The sequence below is a fragment of the Coturnix japonica genome, chromosome 2 (genome assembly GCF_001577835.2).
Source record: "Coturnix japonica isolate 7356 chromosome 2, Coturnix japonica 2.1, whole genome shotgun sequence".
NCBI lineage: Eukaryota > Metazoa > Chordata > Aves > Galliformes > Phasianidae > Coturnix > Coturnix japonica.
Window position 1 is genome coordinate 61,133,171 of NC_029517.1, and position 16,890 is coordinate 61,150,060.

The window sequence follows — 16,890 nt, forward strand, 5'->3', positions numbered from 1 at the left end:
ACTGCCTCCTGGTAGGGGGGTCAAGTTTTCCAGAGGTCTTTGGATCATCTATCATGTCAAAGCTTTTCCTTTGTGCTTACACTTCCCTGGTCAATTGTTGCTCCTTGATGCCCTGTGTTGGGCTCAAGTCAGTGGTAGCCATTTCTTTTTTTCCTGAAGATTTCAAAGCCTGATGTTCTCTTCTCCTCCTCCTCAGGTTTTGTCTTTCCTTACCTGCATCTCAATACTATACAAATATTTTTCAGCACTCGGCTGGATCACTAATCTAGCAGCCCGTGATCTGCAAAGCTTCAAAAACATGGTTGGATTTGCATTCTATAGCTTGAGCCCACAGCCATTATAAAGCCCTATTTTGTCTGTGTCATGAAAAAGCAGCACTCAGTTCGCCGGACCTCCTTTTGCAGCCTTCTTGCAACCTCTTGTACTGGCAGAATCCGACCACAGGATGGCAATGTATGTATGGAGCCATACAGACGTGCCCCGGTGTCTGGCGTACAGGCGCAGGACGAGGGCTGAACTGCTAAGGTATGAGCAGGAAGAGGAGGGGAAAGACCAGAACTTCTCAGTGCTTTGCGGTGTTATGTAGTTGTTGTTCAGGTCAAATTCTGCTGCTGGAAAGTACCTCTCTCTGAGAAGAAACCAGTGTTTAGCCAGTTATCCCAAACCAAAGCTTTATGTAATTACAGCTTCTGTTTTCAAAGGTATTTGCCACTTTGGGCTGATTGCCATTTTGTGAATAATTCTTTGTCGCAAGCTTGCTGGCAGGCTAATGTCAGTGTTTGTTTTGTGTTAAATATGACTGGTTCTGTCTTTTACAATGGGACGTGACCCTCTGTCTTTTGGTGACTATAACTGTTGAACCTGTTGGAGAGGAAGGATCACAGCACAGCAATTAACACTCCAATATAGACTGCAGGAGACCAGGAGTTCAAGACCTTGGACTGTTGCAGCCTTCCTATGCAATCTTTGGCAGAACTTGTAAAGATTGATCCAAAAACTACCTAAGTGTCTGAAAGTGAGATGCTGAATAGCTTAACTTTTGGCAGAATTAAAGTCCAGAAGGGTATATTAAAATCCATAGCTCCCAATCCAACATGTGGGAAGAGCCTGGCCCTTCCAAAAGGAGTTAATTCCCCCTTCCTCCTGCCCCCTGAGCACAGGGAAAAACCTGCACCTGGTGGTAGGGTGTGGGATGGAGCAGGACCAGACTTCTCCCGATTCCTTCCTTCCTGGATGCTGCGAGGTGCTGTGATGTGCATCTACTCCACAACCAGGAGCTTCCTCCAGAAGTAGGCATCATCACTTGTTCCTTCCAAGCAAGGCTGTTATGTTCTTACATGGTGAAATTCCCACCCTGACTGTGGCTTTTATCCTTAATCTCTCTGTGCTTGTCTTTGCCACCCAGTGATGGCACATGGGAGCATTACATCAGTGTTTTTTCTCTTGTTAAGAATGACAAGGTACTGAGGTGCTTTAATTAGCAGGGGTGGTACAAGACGTTTGTGTGTTGATTGTTTTTGGAGATGCAGCTCATACTTGTGCGTAAGATACTACAGACCTCTCACATTGTCTGTTGTGCTTTTAAAATGTACACTTGAGCTTTACACTGGCTACAGGTTTAATGTTTGAGAGCCTTCAAGTGTGGGAGCTTTCACAGAAAGCCCAGCTGCAGGAACTGAATAAAAGTACACACAAATGCTATTTCTCAGAAGCCCTCTAGTTACAGGCACCCATTTTACCAGGAGCCACTTCTATCCTTCCTGCCATAAGCCCTTGTACTCAGCAGAGTCTGTTGTGTCTTGGATGGTGCCCTTCAAGCAGCCAGTGGGACTACGGGCAGCAGGTTTGGAGGATGCCCCTACTTTGGTTGCTGACCACTTTGGAGAGAGATATGAGTGGTCTTGCAAACACTGGAATGGAGCATTAGGCAGAATCAGCTGCTGTTGGGCTCCTGTGCCTCTGCTCCAGATGGATGAAGGTTAATTCAAATGTATATATTTGATACTTCAGCTTCAGGTGGCTAGTGTGGTTGTGTACTTGCTGCTTGCAACAATGACTGCTTCAGCAGAAAGGCTGAACTAAAAATTATTTGTCAGCTAACCAGGAAACATGGAAAATTCACTAAAACAGTACAATAAATACAATATGATGACTTTTCCATTACTGTGTTTTCACCCATAAAGAAATGGGAGCTGTCCCCTCTGTTCTACAGAAAATCATATTCCTACGCTTTCTGGGCAGTGGACTCAGTTATCTGTATGCTCTATTTGTGCACATTTTAAGAATATTAACTGCTGTGCTATTTGGTATGTGCTTTATAAATGGTAACATAACAGTACACCCAGAATTTAAAATATGTATTTCTTGCCTTGAAGAACTAGTCAGAGTTTTGGGAGTGGTAGAAGTTAACAGTCAAGCAATTGGTGCATTGTGGCAGCTTTGCATTACCAAACCACTGAAAATGACTCAAGTAGAACAAAATATGCATGTTTGACCATTGTAAGCCGTAACGTTAAAGCTATGTGCATCTCTGTGACATTTGTAGGTCTTGTCTTGAATATAATTTCCACTCTTTCCCCTTGACAACTTCTCTGCTCCCTGACTTTCTTGTCTTGGAGAAAATTTTGTTACAGTCAAAGGGTCTTAAATCATGCACATAATGAAATACTGAGTCCTCAGGGAAGAAAATCCAATTCAGGAAGGAAAGACCCATCTTCTCCCTCTGTTTGCTCTTTCAGCTTTCCCTGGTGCTCTTTCCTTGCAGGAAGGGCTGAGTTGGCAGTGGCTCTGCCCATCCTGTCCTGTCCAGTGTACTCTCCAATACTCTTTAAGACTTTCTATTTTCAAGAGTCTTTTCCTGCTGCTGAAACAGTGACACACTATGTGTGGGCTAAGGTAAAACTTCTGATATTAATTCAGGACAGGAAAGAGCTGAGGCTTTGAAGTAAGTATCTCTGCCCCCAGCTGCTCTATGGGTGTGGCTAGGCTTTGCCACCAACACCAAACAATAACTAAAGTTTTCAGGCTGACTCATCATAAGGAAAAAATTAAAAGTGCTGTCTTTTAGAAAAAGAAAAGTATTCCTGTTATCTTGAAAATCAGAGAAAAGAAGGATTACAGTGAACTTTTTCTTTGCTTAAGAAGAGGAATGAAATAAGAAGTGTACGTTATAAAGAACAGGCTTCTATTTTGATTTCTTTTTATTTTGCTTTATTTTATTTTCCCCCCCACACCCACTATAAGTATTATGATGTAACCACAGCAATAGATGTAACAAAATCTTTGTCTCTATTGTTTAAGCACTGTGGTGCCAAATTCTGAGATCTGGTTTTATGCTCTGAGGAAAGAGAGAGCTGATTGGAACAAAATCTGAACCACCTCAAAACTGAACTCTGCTCACATTATGAGGTTCAGTGTTGTAAGGCCTCTTCCTAATAGCCAAATTGTCTGTCTCCAGGTTGAATAATGTTGATGATAAAAGGTCTGATGGATCTGTTCTTCCAAATGGGATCTGTGTAGTCAAGGAGACAACAGTTCATTCTGAGTGTATAATAGAGTGACATAAAGACAAATAACTTGGTGAAAGAGCCCTGAGAGGGACTGTGGAATTAACTAATTGTGGGTGAGTAAGAATAGAGGTCATCAGTATCCCAGCCTCTAATAAATTTAGGTGGACTGCTGAAGAAAGGCAATAGCTTTCAAGAGAATGCAGAATGCTCTCTGGTATGTTAGGTGGTGGAAAAAGCAAGGATCATAAAGGGACTTCACATTCTACTATGCAGAACTGAAGGGTAATTGGAACCATTTCTGACAAAAACAAACTACAACAGACAGTCCCTGCCATGAGCGTATGTATTCAGAATATAGCAAATTTGGAGTCCAAAGACATTTCTGGAAAATTTCAGTATGGTGAATTCAAATTTACCCTTGCATGTACGTGCCCTAACCACATAATTGTTGAAATACAACTGATTACAATTAAGTTAAACTTTGTTTGCTTGATTATGTTATGCATGTTTGTTAAAAACATTCAAAAGAATGTTTTATAGACAATAAATGTAGTTATTTAGAATTTCATTTAAAAGTTCCTATCACTTTTTTTCCTTTTCTTCCAGAATCCCTTCTCCCTCTCATATTAACCTTCCCTGGGACATTTTCTTCTTCCTTCTTATGTAGTCAGTTGGTTTAGTGTTTGCTGCAACTGTGAGCATGGGAACTTAGTGGAACTGGGAGAAGGAATAAGATAAGAAGGGAGAAAAGAAGCTGATATAAATGGCTGGAGTAAAGAGATTCTAAAATTTGTTACCAACTGACTGAAAGCATTCTCTGTCAGTAACTCTGTTTTGGGAGACTCTACTCTCCTTTGGAAATCCCGATTTCCTTGGGATCTTCTTGTGATTGGATTGATGAATGTACAAAAGATGTCTTCTTCACAGTGTAAAATAAATCCATTCCTGTCCTCTGATGCTCTTGTACAACATAAGCAAAACCTACTAGCTCAGCAGAAAGACTGGGTAAATTAAAAGCAAAGTGAAAGATACAGACTGTCATTTGAAGTAAACCCCTCTGTCCTGTTGGTTGGGTGCTATGCCCAGATTATTTTGCTTAAATTGCTAATCACTTCTATGACTAGTGTTGACTTCTGTGTTGATGAAGTTGATCAACCAGTCTCCTGCATCATATTCAAAGGACAGACATTTGTGTCAGTCCAAAAGGATTCTTCGACCAGCAGCCATGTCACTTTTTGTTTAATGTAGAGACTTTTAATGTGGATGCCATATGTACCTTGAGTGGTATAAAGAGATCTCTTTATCCTCTTTCCCTCTAGAGCAAGTGGCATGGGGAGCAAAATAAAACCTACAGCAAATGGGCATTTTGGTGATTTCACTTGATGTCACACAAAAAATTACAAGCCCAGATCAGGATTTCATGATCCTGGCAGGAGCCAGGCTGCCCCTTGACATCTTCAGAGTGTGAACTATGCTCTGGAGTATGAACTAATCTGCACAGGTTTGCATTCAGAATTGGTAAGATATGTGCACAGCTGGCTTGAGAACCACAGCTCAGCTTTGAGCCAAAGCCTGGTAAGAGTGGCAGTGGGAGTGAATCCATGGATATTAAAGAGCTTCAGATTAGGCTTCAGGCATGTACTGTAGTTTGTCTTGTTTAGTCCTAATGAGAAAATAACAAGCTCAGACAACAAGCATGCCTCCCTAGGAACTGAAAGAGTTCAGTTTTGAGGTCTAACCTTTCTTGGGGACAGGGTGAAGAGGTTAGGTTTTTTTCTTTTTTTCTGTGTGTGTTTTTCTTCCCAAACTTTACTTCACAAGGAAAAACAAGATGTTGGCAAAAGAGAAGGATCTGTCCCTTGCTTCAGTCAAGCTACAGAGCTGAAATTTTGATCTTAGGTGGTTAGTATCCTTATGTGAGCTAATGTGTGTGTATGTGTGTCTCGGGGTATCATGAGTTGGAAAAGAAAAAGTGGAGAGAGCAAGAAAGAAAAGGAGAATTAAATGCCAGTCAGACATAAGTTACTTTTAGCCACAAGCTTGTTGTTGATCTATTAAACAACAATTTAAATAGCAATGTGCAACTATTCTACAGTCTGGTTTTCAACAACATTAAAAAACAAAACAAAACAAAACAAAACAAACAAAATAGTGAGACAGTGCTGATGTGATTATGGCAATAAAGTGTTATGGGCTAAAAAAAAAAGGGAGGAAAATTACATTGCATTTTGGATGCTATAAAACTTACAGTAAGCCTGTGGTTTCAATACCAGTAAATAGCTCTTATTATGTTACAGAAAAACTGTTCTTTGTTTGGAGACTGAAAGCAGAAATTAAGAAATATGGTTCATGTATGAAAACATTTTTCTTTTTTTAGATATCTCATAAGGTCATATTACTGCAATGAAACAGCTGAATCCAAGAAAGTTCAACAAGGACCCTATTTGAGGGTATGATGAGTGGTGTGACGGAGCAAGTTAGATGACTGCATATTGCACCAAAAGCAATGAAATATGAACCAGGTGATTTCAGATTCATTGCTCCATGCAGGATACATCATGGCCATGACAGCAGGCCTTTGCTCATTATAAGGTTTGGGGTATGAAGAATGATCAATTTCTTAAGCTGTTACACATTGGTGCTTAGGTCCATTAAAACTTCACCTAGTCACCTTTTCTTTACCCCAGTAACATGAGGCTATTTATCATGCAGACCAAGTTCTGGTCTCCTTGCAGTTCTGACCAGCTTCCCAGTTGAATAGTCCCGTTCTTTCAAATGGTAGAGTAAGTGCCCAAAGGGATTATCATCTCAAAAGTTGTCCTGAAATATCTTCTGCCTTGGATACAGTGATGATAGGTGACTCTGGAAAGATCTAGCATGAGTGTTATGGAGAAAACTGGCTTCTCACAATGCTCAGGTGTTGAGGTCATTGTGAAGAAGGTGGCAACGTGTTTACTGAGCATTAGATCATTTTGAAGGCCTACTGAATTTCTGCTTGGTGACTTAGAGATTGCTCAAGTCTTTGCAGGAGGGACCAGATTTGGCTTGCAACCAGATTGCCTGCATGTAATCATCCTTACCCTTGTGCAATGCTACTGCAACTAGAAGTAACTGCCACTGAACTCCTAAGGCCTCCAAGGCTTGGATGTGACACTTGCTCAGCAAGAGTTTGGGTTTGATGCACCCCCAGGAACTGTGCCAGCTATTTCCTGGAGAGGTATAGGGGGGATGTGCTTTGAGGATCTGATATATGTGAGGACTCCAGAGAGTGATTCAGTTTCTGCAGGGCACAACTGAAGTTATGCTCAGCTGTTGCACTATGGAAACAGGGTGTGGGATTCAGTTCTAGGTTAAGAAACAGATGAAGGTTTCTGTGTGTAGATGCATAAATGTTAGTATCTAAGCTCCTGTCATAATTAATGGAAAACTTGTCAATACAGTCAGTAGAGCATAGCAAAAGAACTGTTTTACCCTGAGGCAGACACCTGCTATTCGTCTGAAGAGATCTTGTGGCTCTGTTGGTTTTCTTTTCATGTTGAAACACTGTACTGAAGGTGTTAACCCACTCTGGGCATCAGTTCTACTTTAGTTCACCTGAAGTGCCTTGAATAGTAGCATAGTAAGACTGAAAGTGTGTACAGTTACACTGATGAGTTACTGAGATATTTGCCATTGGAAAGAGACCTGTGCAAAATGGTGCAACTGTGGTGGAGCCTGCTAGAAGAACAAGTCATGCCCTGGCAGTACTTGAGGAAACTTCTTGCTTGTGAAAATTGTATGACTTGTATTTTTCTAGAGTTCTGGGAGGATCTGGATTTATGTCCTTAGAAATTAATATTATTTGGCCTTGACAAAACGATGTGGAAGATAGGGTTGCATATCCATGGTATTTTTTTCAGAGGCATGGAAAATAGATAGAGACTGATGCATTCCTTTCTAGATTTCCCATTGTTAATTTATAATTTTTCTTTAGTGGATTTGTTTATCCTCTGGAGTTATAAAAGTCTTCCTATTTGTGATGTGAACAATCAGTTGCATTTACCTCTATGAGTCCTCTGAAAATGTTGCAAACAGATGAAGAAAGTTTGGCAACTGCAAAGAATCAGTCATTGAAAGATTTCCCCAGGGGTTGGTGCTGGATATGGTCTTGTTCAACATCTTCATCAGTGACCTTGACCTTGACGGGGGTATAGAGGCCTCAGTGAGTTTGCTGATGATATGAAGCTGGGAGGATTGGCTGACACACCTGAAGGCTGTGCTGCCATTCAGCGAGACCTGGAGGGGCTGGAGAGCTGGGCAGTAAGAAACCAGATGAAGTTTAACAAAAGCAAGTGTAGAGTCTTGCACTTAGGGAGGAATAATTGCATGCACCTGTAGGTGCACTTTAGGATTTTCCCTAGATAAAGAAATATCTGTATCTTTAGCAAGCAAAAGTGGTCTTCTGTCAGCTCCAGAGGGCACCACAGAAAAATGATGCTACCTTCTCTTTTACTTTCATCTTCAGATGCATAGTAAGAAGACAAAAGCACAGTATAGATTGAGAATCCAATAGAGAGTTGAATAAAATATTAAAAATTTGAGCTGTTCCTGTCTGCTGTATCATTTGCAATTGTGAAGAATAGCCTTGTATTAAGAAAAACTGAGACGTCAAGAAAAAGCCCAGACCAAAATAAGAACATATTATGTCTTTTCCTAGATGAGTAAAGCAGAATTATTCAATTGAATGTAATGTCTTTTATTATTATTTCTTTTTCAATGCCTGCAAGTATTTTCCTATGATTATCCATCTTTTGGTTAGTATGTAAAGTACTATGCATGTAATCTTCTTTTGCTTAGTATGTTACCTTGGTACATTGCAAGCTGAGATTCTTTCAGTCTATTTTCTTGTCTGTCTTTTATTCTGAGAATTATGAAGTTAATGCTTCTCTTGTTTCCTTATAGGGGCGAAGTCCTGGCTTCACCAATGTCAACGCTTGTGTTGACTAAAGGAGAACTTGAATCCTTCTTAGAAGAGGAGATGGGGTAAGTGAGATATGGAAAGATAACTATTTTCAATGAGACACTTATAGGAAATTTTTTTTATTTTTTTATTTTTTTTGGTTTTTGGTTTTTGGTTTTTGGTTTTTTTCCTAAGTGTATGAATAATATTAGAATAGGCAAGATGTACAAAACAATTTTTTTACTAAAACTACTGAATAGTTTTGAATGAGAAGAATAATGGCTAAGCTAATGGCCTGACAATGACTAAGATAGCTAGCCACTTAAGAAAATCATTACATTGTTTGCTGTATCAAAATGATGTCTTCTGCACTGCCCTACATATTTTGCTTTATCCAAATTTGCTCTTGGCAAATGTTTAAAATTTTGTGTTGAAAAGCTTTCATTTGCATTATTAAACAATTTGTACAATTTGGTCTTTATTTCTAGTACACGCCCTTGAGAGCTGAATGCTGGCAGGTAGGAGAAGGAAAGTGTTTTCCATGGAAAAAGAGCTGAGATAGATATCAACAGTCTAAAAGACATGCAGAATAGTAGTGCTGTTTCCTCATGGGGGGCTGCATCTGTCACGTTATTTTATTTCATAGTATTGCACTGAAGAGAAGCATGGAAAAAGTTTCATTTGAACAGGGTAGCTAGGAGAAGTTTATATGAAGAATGATTATTACTTGCACATTTCTAACAACAGAGTATCTAGATTACTCTGTCACTTCTATTTTTAAATTACTTTTCCCAGTACTAAGGAATACAAACTTGGCAATTCCCAGCAATAATCAACTGATTAGTTTGACGGGTCTAGAAAAAGCACAAATCTCTTGACAGCTATTATTCATCTAGTGCTATTAGACTGAACAAGTCTGAACAAGAAGGTGTAAGATTGGCCAAATTATTTTGAAAAAATGTAATGTAAAATAAGAGAAGTAACAGCAGCCGTCATCTAAACTGTACAGCAGATTGGCACTGTGGCACCACTGAGCAAAATTGTCCCTACTGAAGGGTCATATTGAGGTGGAGGTTGTGTTACTGTCATTAAAACAAAGTATGTGGAGTAGTGGGGGGGAAACTGAAATCCCTGCCTGGAAGAATATGGTGTTAGTTTAGAGAGTTAGAATTTAGTATAGCACATCTAAATAGAAGTTACTAGAGTTTTAATAAGATTGAGTGTTTTCCTTATTTTAACTTGCCTTAAAATATTACTGTTATTTATTTAAAACCACGCCAGTTCTTGAGGTGCTACAGATTCTGCAGAATCTATGATAATGTTTTCCTCATTTAAAACAACAAAAAAGGAACTTATGGGAAAGGACAGTAATCACATTAATAAACAAAGAATGAAGATGAAACTGCCCACTAGCTTGAAACCAGCTCAGCTGTCGAACAAGAATTTCCCAAAAATGGCAGAAATATTATGAAGGGTTTTGTTGTTGTTTGATGCTTATCTCTCTTGGAGAGTCTTTAAAGTTACCCTCCATCTCCCTGTTTCTTTAAAAGAATAGATTCTTTCTGCCCTCAGTGTGGGTGTTTTAATTTGTCCTCTCTGGCGCTTTGAATCCTTGTCTTCTTCAGTGTCCAAAACATTTGTTTCTCCAAGGTTTAGCACATTGTTGCTTTCTATGCCATGAGTCCACTCCAATTGACTTGAAGGGTGCCAGAATTTTGTCTTCCCTCTCCTCTCCTCTCCTCTCCTCTCCTCTCCTCTCCTTTTCTCATAATAGCTGAAATTCTTCTTAATTTTCTCCTTAAAATTCTCCTAAGCCCAAAGGACATCTTGTTTTATATAGAGCTTTCATCAGCCTATGAGATTATTTCCCACACTAATCAATGTTATCTCTTCAAAGTCTGCTTCAGAGGAAAATGAGCTAGTGGTGGTTGTTTTCCTTGCTTGCTTTTGAAGATATGCAGATAGGCCTTTGTTAATATTTTTGGGGCTAGTGACTGTCTTGCTTTTTTGGGTTGAATGGATCTTACTTCTCGACTTCATTATTTTTCTATCCATGTCCTCACAAAGAAGAAATCTTGCCAATCTTGTCTGTTAATGCTGAAAAGAAAAAAAAAAAAAAAATCTTAATAAATGCACACATAATGCAGTCCAAAAGTGTGAGTTACATTCAATTTTAATATTTCCATGGCAAAACCACCACTGCGTGTTTGTATAAATAGTGTTTTTGTTTAACCTAGGAGTATTCCTAACAAGTGTACACATTAACAACCTTAAGTTCAAAGCAAGAGTGTAGTTCTAGAAAGAGCTTTTGGTTTTATTCATCATTCTTTTATAACTGCAAAATAATATTTTCTGTCTTGTAGAATAAAATGAGATGTCCTGTGGATGGGATTTGAGCATGTATATTAAATGAATAAATTTAATAAAGTCCATGGGTGTTAACTCTGATTTGGCTGAGACAAGATAAGCATCACATGTTCATTAAAACAAATCAAGAACAGATGTTTCAACTTCCAACCCATTTGATGTACTAACATCACAGTGTGTCTGTCTCTCTTTGGAAAAGTATTGTGCTAGAGTTGCATACTGTAGTGAGAATGACAATGATAGGTAAAATTAATCTTGTATCAGAGTCAAATACTTGGATTCACTGCTCATGGAGGTAAATATGTAGTGACTTGTTGGATCAGTATGTGAATGAAGGAGATGTGTGATTTCTATTCTTGTACCAAGCTATGAATTTTTAAGATATCAAAACATATCTGGTTGTCTCTGTTTTATGGTATGGCAGTTCTACTACATTGGATCACATTGGAATTTGTTCTTCCTCAGCTCTTTGCAATTCTGACTCGGACTGTGAAACACAATTTTTCTTAACTGATCATCTTTAAAGATTCATGAATTTTCAAAAGTTTGCAAGTATTTGCTCTGAAGGGTTGGGGTGCTAAGATGGCTCTGTGTGCATGAATGTGAGTAAACACTGCACAGACAGGTGTAATTTCAACTTTCATCTAGCTAACCTGAGCTACTCTAATAATCAAAAAGAGAAGAAGAGGACGCAATACTTGGCCAAGGTGTGAACTTCTTTCTTATGCTCATAATCTCAGTTGTTCTGTTGGTTGTAAGTGCTCATGTGTAAAGATGTAGAAGACTGAATTCCTGCTTTCCCTTCATACCATCTGCTTCTTTAAATCATGTTTATGGAGTCCTTCAAACAGTGCATTTCACTTTTAAATACTGTAAGCTAGAATCATGCAATTCCTAGCTAATAACTTTGAGTTTCTGTTGCAGATGACTGTCACGATTAGACATATAGACTAAAACATGGTGGGGCAATGTCACGGTCCTTTTTTGTTATTCTCCTCTTGCAGAGAATGACATTTTAATGTATAAGGAAGCCTTGGTAAAGTCAAGATCAGTATTCTACAGTAGGAAGGACTCAAACATTCTTGTATTTCTAGTAGTATCCACTTCTAATCCATTTAATTGACAGTTCAGCTCTCACTAGAGAGAGAGAAATGTACTATGAGTAAAGCTTTTATCTTTCACTCTTCCAGTCCAACATTTTCCATGCATTTAAGAAATGCCAGAGGATAAAATGATGGGCATTTGATGTTAAAATCTATGTTCTATTAAAAAGTTTGCTATGAATCACTCATGTAAAATCCACAACATTTTTGTTCTATTATAAACTGCTATTCAGACAGCCAGTCTGTGCACTTTTAATCCTGCTGTCATTAGCGATTGGATTTCACTCTGGCAGCTTTTTGGACGGGAACTGAAAACTTCTGACAATCTCCATAAAGACACGATTTTGGCAAAGGGACTTTTCTGGCAATTAAAACATTTCATTCTGCAGTTTCCATCAGGGGCCAACTAGAGCAGACCTAGTTCATTTTTCTGTCTGATTTTTATTTTTTTCCAAACATTCAATGAAAAAGATCAACTGTTCTAGTAAATGTACCTCGTATGCTTAGAAATGAAATGCCCACATATTAATTGGAAGACGAGACCTTTGTAAGAAATAAAAATGGACCCGGAGACAGAAAGAGTTATAACTGCTGTAAACTCTGATATTCTAGTGGGTGCCCTTTGGTGACTTAGCCACCTGCTTTGTAACAGTGATTCCAAAATAGGAGGTGCATTACCAGCAGTTAAGAGTAAGATCACGGGTTTGACTGAGAAAATCAACTTAATCACTTGTTTACATATTTGCATAAAATAAATAACATGTTGGTCCACGATATGGTTAAAAGGGCCAAAGCCGTTTGTTCCCTAAGTATAGATGCTCTTCCTATAGGGCAGGTATTTTAGACTTGACATCTTCCTTCTACCCTCTTTCTCTAAGGTTCTGAGAGCCAGAGGAGCCTCCAACACTGTATTTTCTGCAGCGCCTGCTGCTGAGAGATCAAGGTCTCTGACAGGCTTGTTTGGGTGATTCAGAGACTAGGTCATTCTAATAAGAAATGCAGAATGTGGGGCAGTGTTTCCTCAGCTGTGCTGCAGACTTAGTTTGCTCTGTTCTGTGCAAGTCCCTCTTGGCCAACATTTAACACTGTGGCTGGCACAGCAGAAATTGCTCCAAAGTCTGGTTCACACACATTTGTTCTATAGGAACAGCTGGACTCCTCTTTTGTGCTTCTAATAAAAATTCTGCATGCTTAAATTGATCTTGCTCTCAGAAATGATTTAAATGCTCTGTAATAAAGTGCCATTTGAAACTCATGGGGTTTTTAAATCTGCATTTATAGAGAGAGCGTGTGTAATAATACACAGAATACCCAAAGGGAAATTTAGAGTGACATAGTTACAAGTGCTTCTANGGTCTTTCATGATTTATGATGTCAGTAAGACTCAGCAGTAATTCTCTACATCTTCATAGCTTTCCTTTTCTTTTTTTTTCTTTTTTTTTTTTTTTTAATTTACTTTGTCATATTTGAGTTTTGTTACAAATAAAAATTAACAAGAGTTGGCTATGGTGTAGAGGTTTGAGTTCTAAAATAATAATGAAAAATAATAAATGCTTCATGCAAAGATTAACATTCTGTCTTGATACTTAAGGTTGTTTCTCACCCCTTGGAAAGGAAGGAGGAAGAAGTGAGGTTGTGAAGTGGGACCATCCCTTTCACTTTCAGTATTACTTCCTTTTGGCTTCATCCCTAGCTATTCTTCTTCTTGTGTTTATACATGAAGTCCGTACTCTGTTGCAAACTCCTTAATGTGCCATTCAGCAGCTCTACTTGAGGACAACCTTCTGGCTAAAAAATTGCTGCAGACATTGTACGTGAGCCCTGAGAGTAGTACAGCATGAGTACAGTTATGGGAAGGTGCCCCAAAGAGTGAAACTCCCCTGTTACATGTTGGCAGTGTTGGTCTTCTCATGTTGGTCTTCTCTTTCCAGCAATGGAAAGCATTTTTCAAGGTGGGTGTTGGGGGTCACTCTAGAATGGAATTTCTTCTGGAGGTGAGATGGGCACCTACTGACAGAGAGCTTCATGCAGACAACATCAGTCTGCAAAGCTGTCTTCTGACATACCACTGTAAATGTAGCCTGCTGCGCTGAAGTACATTTACTTAGATTAAGCTCAGCTTTTCTTTTTCAATCAAATTTCTAAACAAAGTCTGCATTTCAAAACAAGACAGAAAATGTCAGTCTAGGGTTAATGGAATAGAACAGCTCAAAGGATACAAAACTGTTTTTTCAGCAATAAGCAGGTTATCACTAGTACAAGAGCATATTACCTCTTGGAGCACGAGAGCCATCTTTACTCATGTGAGAAGTCTGTGGCCAAGAATGAGAAGAACAAAACGTCAGAAGTATTTTTCTACCCAAAACTGATCCTGTCATGTTTCTCCTCATTCACCTACACATCTGCCTTCTGTTTAAAAGCCACCTTTGCAGGCAGTTCAAATACAGATATTATCATTGGTAGAATGTTTCCTTATCACTTACAGTACTGACTTCCCTGTTTTTTCCTTTTGCCCCACTTTTATGACTCAATAAAAATGCAATAAGTGAAATAGCCATATTTAAGGTGGTAAAGGTTATTTTGGAGCTTGTCTTACAGTTTTGAATCCAATTTTTTTGTGTGTTCAAGTTTTCTTTTAAAGTTTTTTGTTTGTTTGTTTGTTTTTGTTTGTTTGTTTGTTTGTTTTCCTTTTTGTAGGACCTTTAATTTACCAATTCTTCTCCTGAGCTTTATTAAATAAAGCATGGATAAAGATCAGGTGAATGCAGCAGTATAATCCTAAGGGATGCATTGCACACTCAGGTGGGATACTGGTTGGATACAGCACTGGAGACATTGGGAATACAGATAATTTGAGGTTTGCATGGTTTGGTGCTCTGACAAAATTAAGAAAAAGAAATACATGATTTTGGACCAACCTAAAAATGAATTTACATTTTTTGAATTGTTGTCAAAACAGAAAGTAAAAATTTGAGATATTATTTATGTCCTAAGCAGTTGGCTGTGATTACTCATCAGGGAAGCAAGATGAACAGTGTTCATATCACCTCTTTGACTTATGTAGAGATTCTGCCCTGAGAAATGTTACAGTGAATTCTAGAGTGGCTTCTGTGTCTTGGCCTGCTGAAGCTATGCCAGATTATATGAGGATTTGAATGACTGAATGGGAAAAAGAGAGATGCATACTGTGGTGACAACCCTCACAATGGACTAAGAGATAGATATACTGTTTTCATCCAAATTCCAGTGTTTGCTCTATTAGTATCTATTTAACTGTATCTACCTAGAAATTGTGTGTAGCCTGCCCTGGCTTTGTGGCCTGCACTAGGGTACTCTTGGAATCCAGTTATGTTAGTTAAAATATTTGAAAACTAGTAAAATAACATGCTAGCACTTCCAAAACCAGTTATTTTCTAACTTATTTTTATTCGTCTTCCAAAACCAACCAAGATTAAGTGGCTTTTAGTAAGTAGATTTTGAATGTAAACTTTATTATTCTTCTGTTTCCTCATCCCTCCCTCTGTCCCGTGCAAGAAGCTCCTCCTTGCTTCCTACTGGCTGTCTAGTGGTAGAGCTATGAGATGGTGGAAGTGATGCCATGATTTCATTCATGTGACAAAGTCTACCCCCGTTCTCAACCTGTTTTAACATGCTAGAGTTGAATGTTACAGAACTTGGCCACTTAAACCTGTCTACTCCCCCCCTCCCTTTTCCCTCTTTTTTTTTTCTCTGCTCACCATGCCAGCCATTGGCCAGTGAAGATGCAATACTTTTAAGAGAACTGTATTTCATTCTAAATGCTGCAGAGTTTTCTACAGGAGTGTTCACTATATTTCTACTACCACATCGCAGGCAGTAACTTGGGTAGGATTCATGTGAATTGTAACTGAAAGGGCAATAGTAGGGCAGTTACTGGGGGAATTGCTCCTGTCTTTGTTGAAGTAGCTGGTGTAGGCAAGAACAAGACAGTAAATAACAGATGCTTTAAACTTGGTGGTAAAAGACAGACTTTCTCAGGTGACTTTAAATGTTTTACGTCATTCAGGCGTACAACTCTCTCCTGAGAATGTTTAAAGTTATTATTTGCTGCCCAAAAATCCTCTAGAAACCATTACCTTATATGAAATGGAAAGCCACCGAATTCTTTCCTAATGACAGTCATTCAAAATGGATAGTTTAGAAGAGTTATAGCTAGCTTCATGCCAGGGAGTTTTTGTGGTGAAACAAGACTTAAGCAGTACCTCTCATAAGTATACCTTTCAATCAGTGTAGCAAAAACTGCCTCACACTTGGGGGTGGAGGGGAGAATTACACAGGAGAAAGATAATGATTTTCTCCTCTCCCTTTGCCTGAAGGTATCTGTACTGACCATCCTGTGCTGAAGTAGAAGAAATTTGAAAATGGGACATGCTGATTTTACAAAGAGAGGCTTTTATAACCAAATTCTTTCTGTTATGGCTAGCTTCACCAAACATGGATTTAACAGATGATAAAGATGTGAATGATTGCACAGAGAATTTATTTGTGTTAAATATTTGGGCCATGACTGCTTTAAATTAGTGCTAGCATGTTTGAAATGTGTTTCTTGTCCGTTCACTATTTTTGCACTTGTTTCTTCCATACATTCCTGTTTAAATGTGTCTACATACACGACTAGAAGTGTTTAGTTACTCAGCCAGGAATCAGAAACAATATTATGGGACCTAAGTGATGAATTACATAGCAGAAATGGGGCATGGAGAAAGTAGTTCCCTTGTGAACAACTTGCAGGCAAGAAATTGTTGACTCACACTACTTGAACACTTATAAGTAATTAATCCAGTCACAAACATCTGGATTTTTTCTTTTATGCTGATGTGAATTTTACGACTATTTAAGGCACTGTCCCTTTATAGATTGCATCAGATTTATAAGGCTTTCCTCAATAACCCACAAATGTGGGAAATGTAGATATTAAACTTCCATGAGGCTG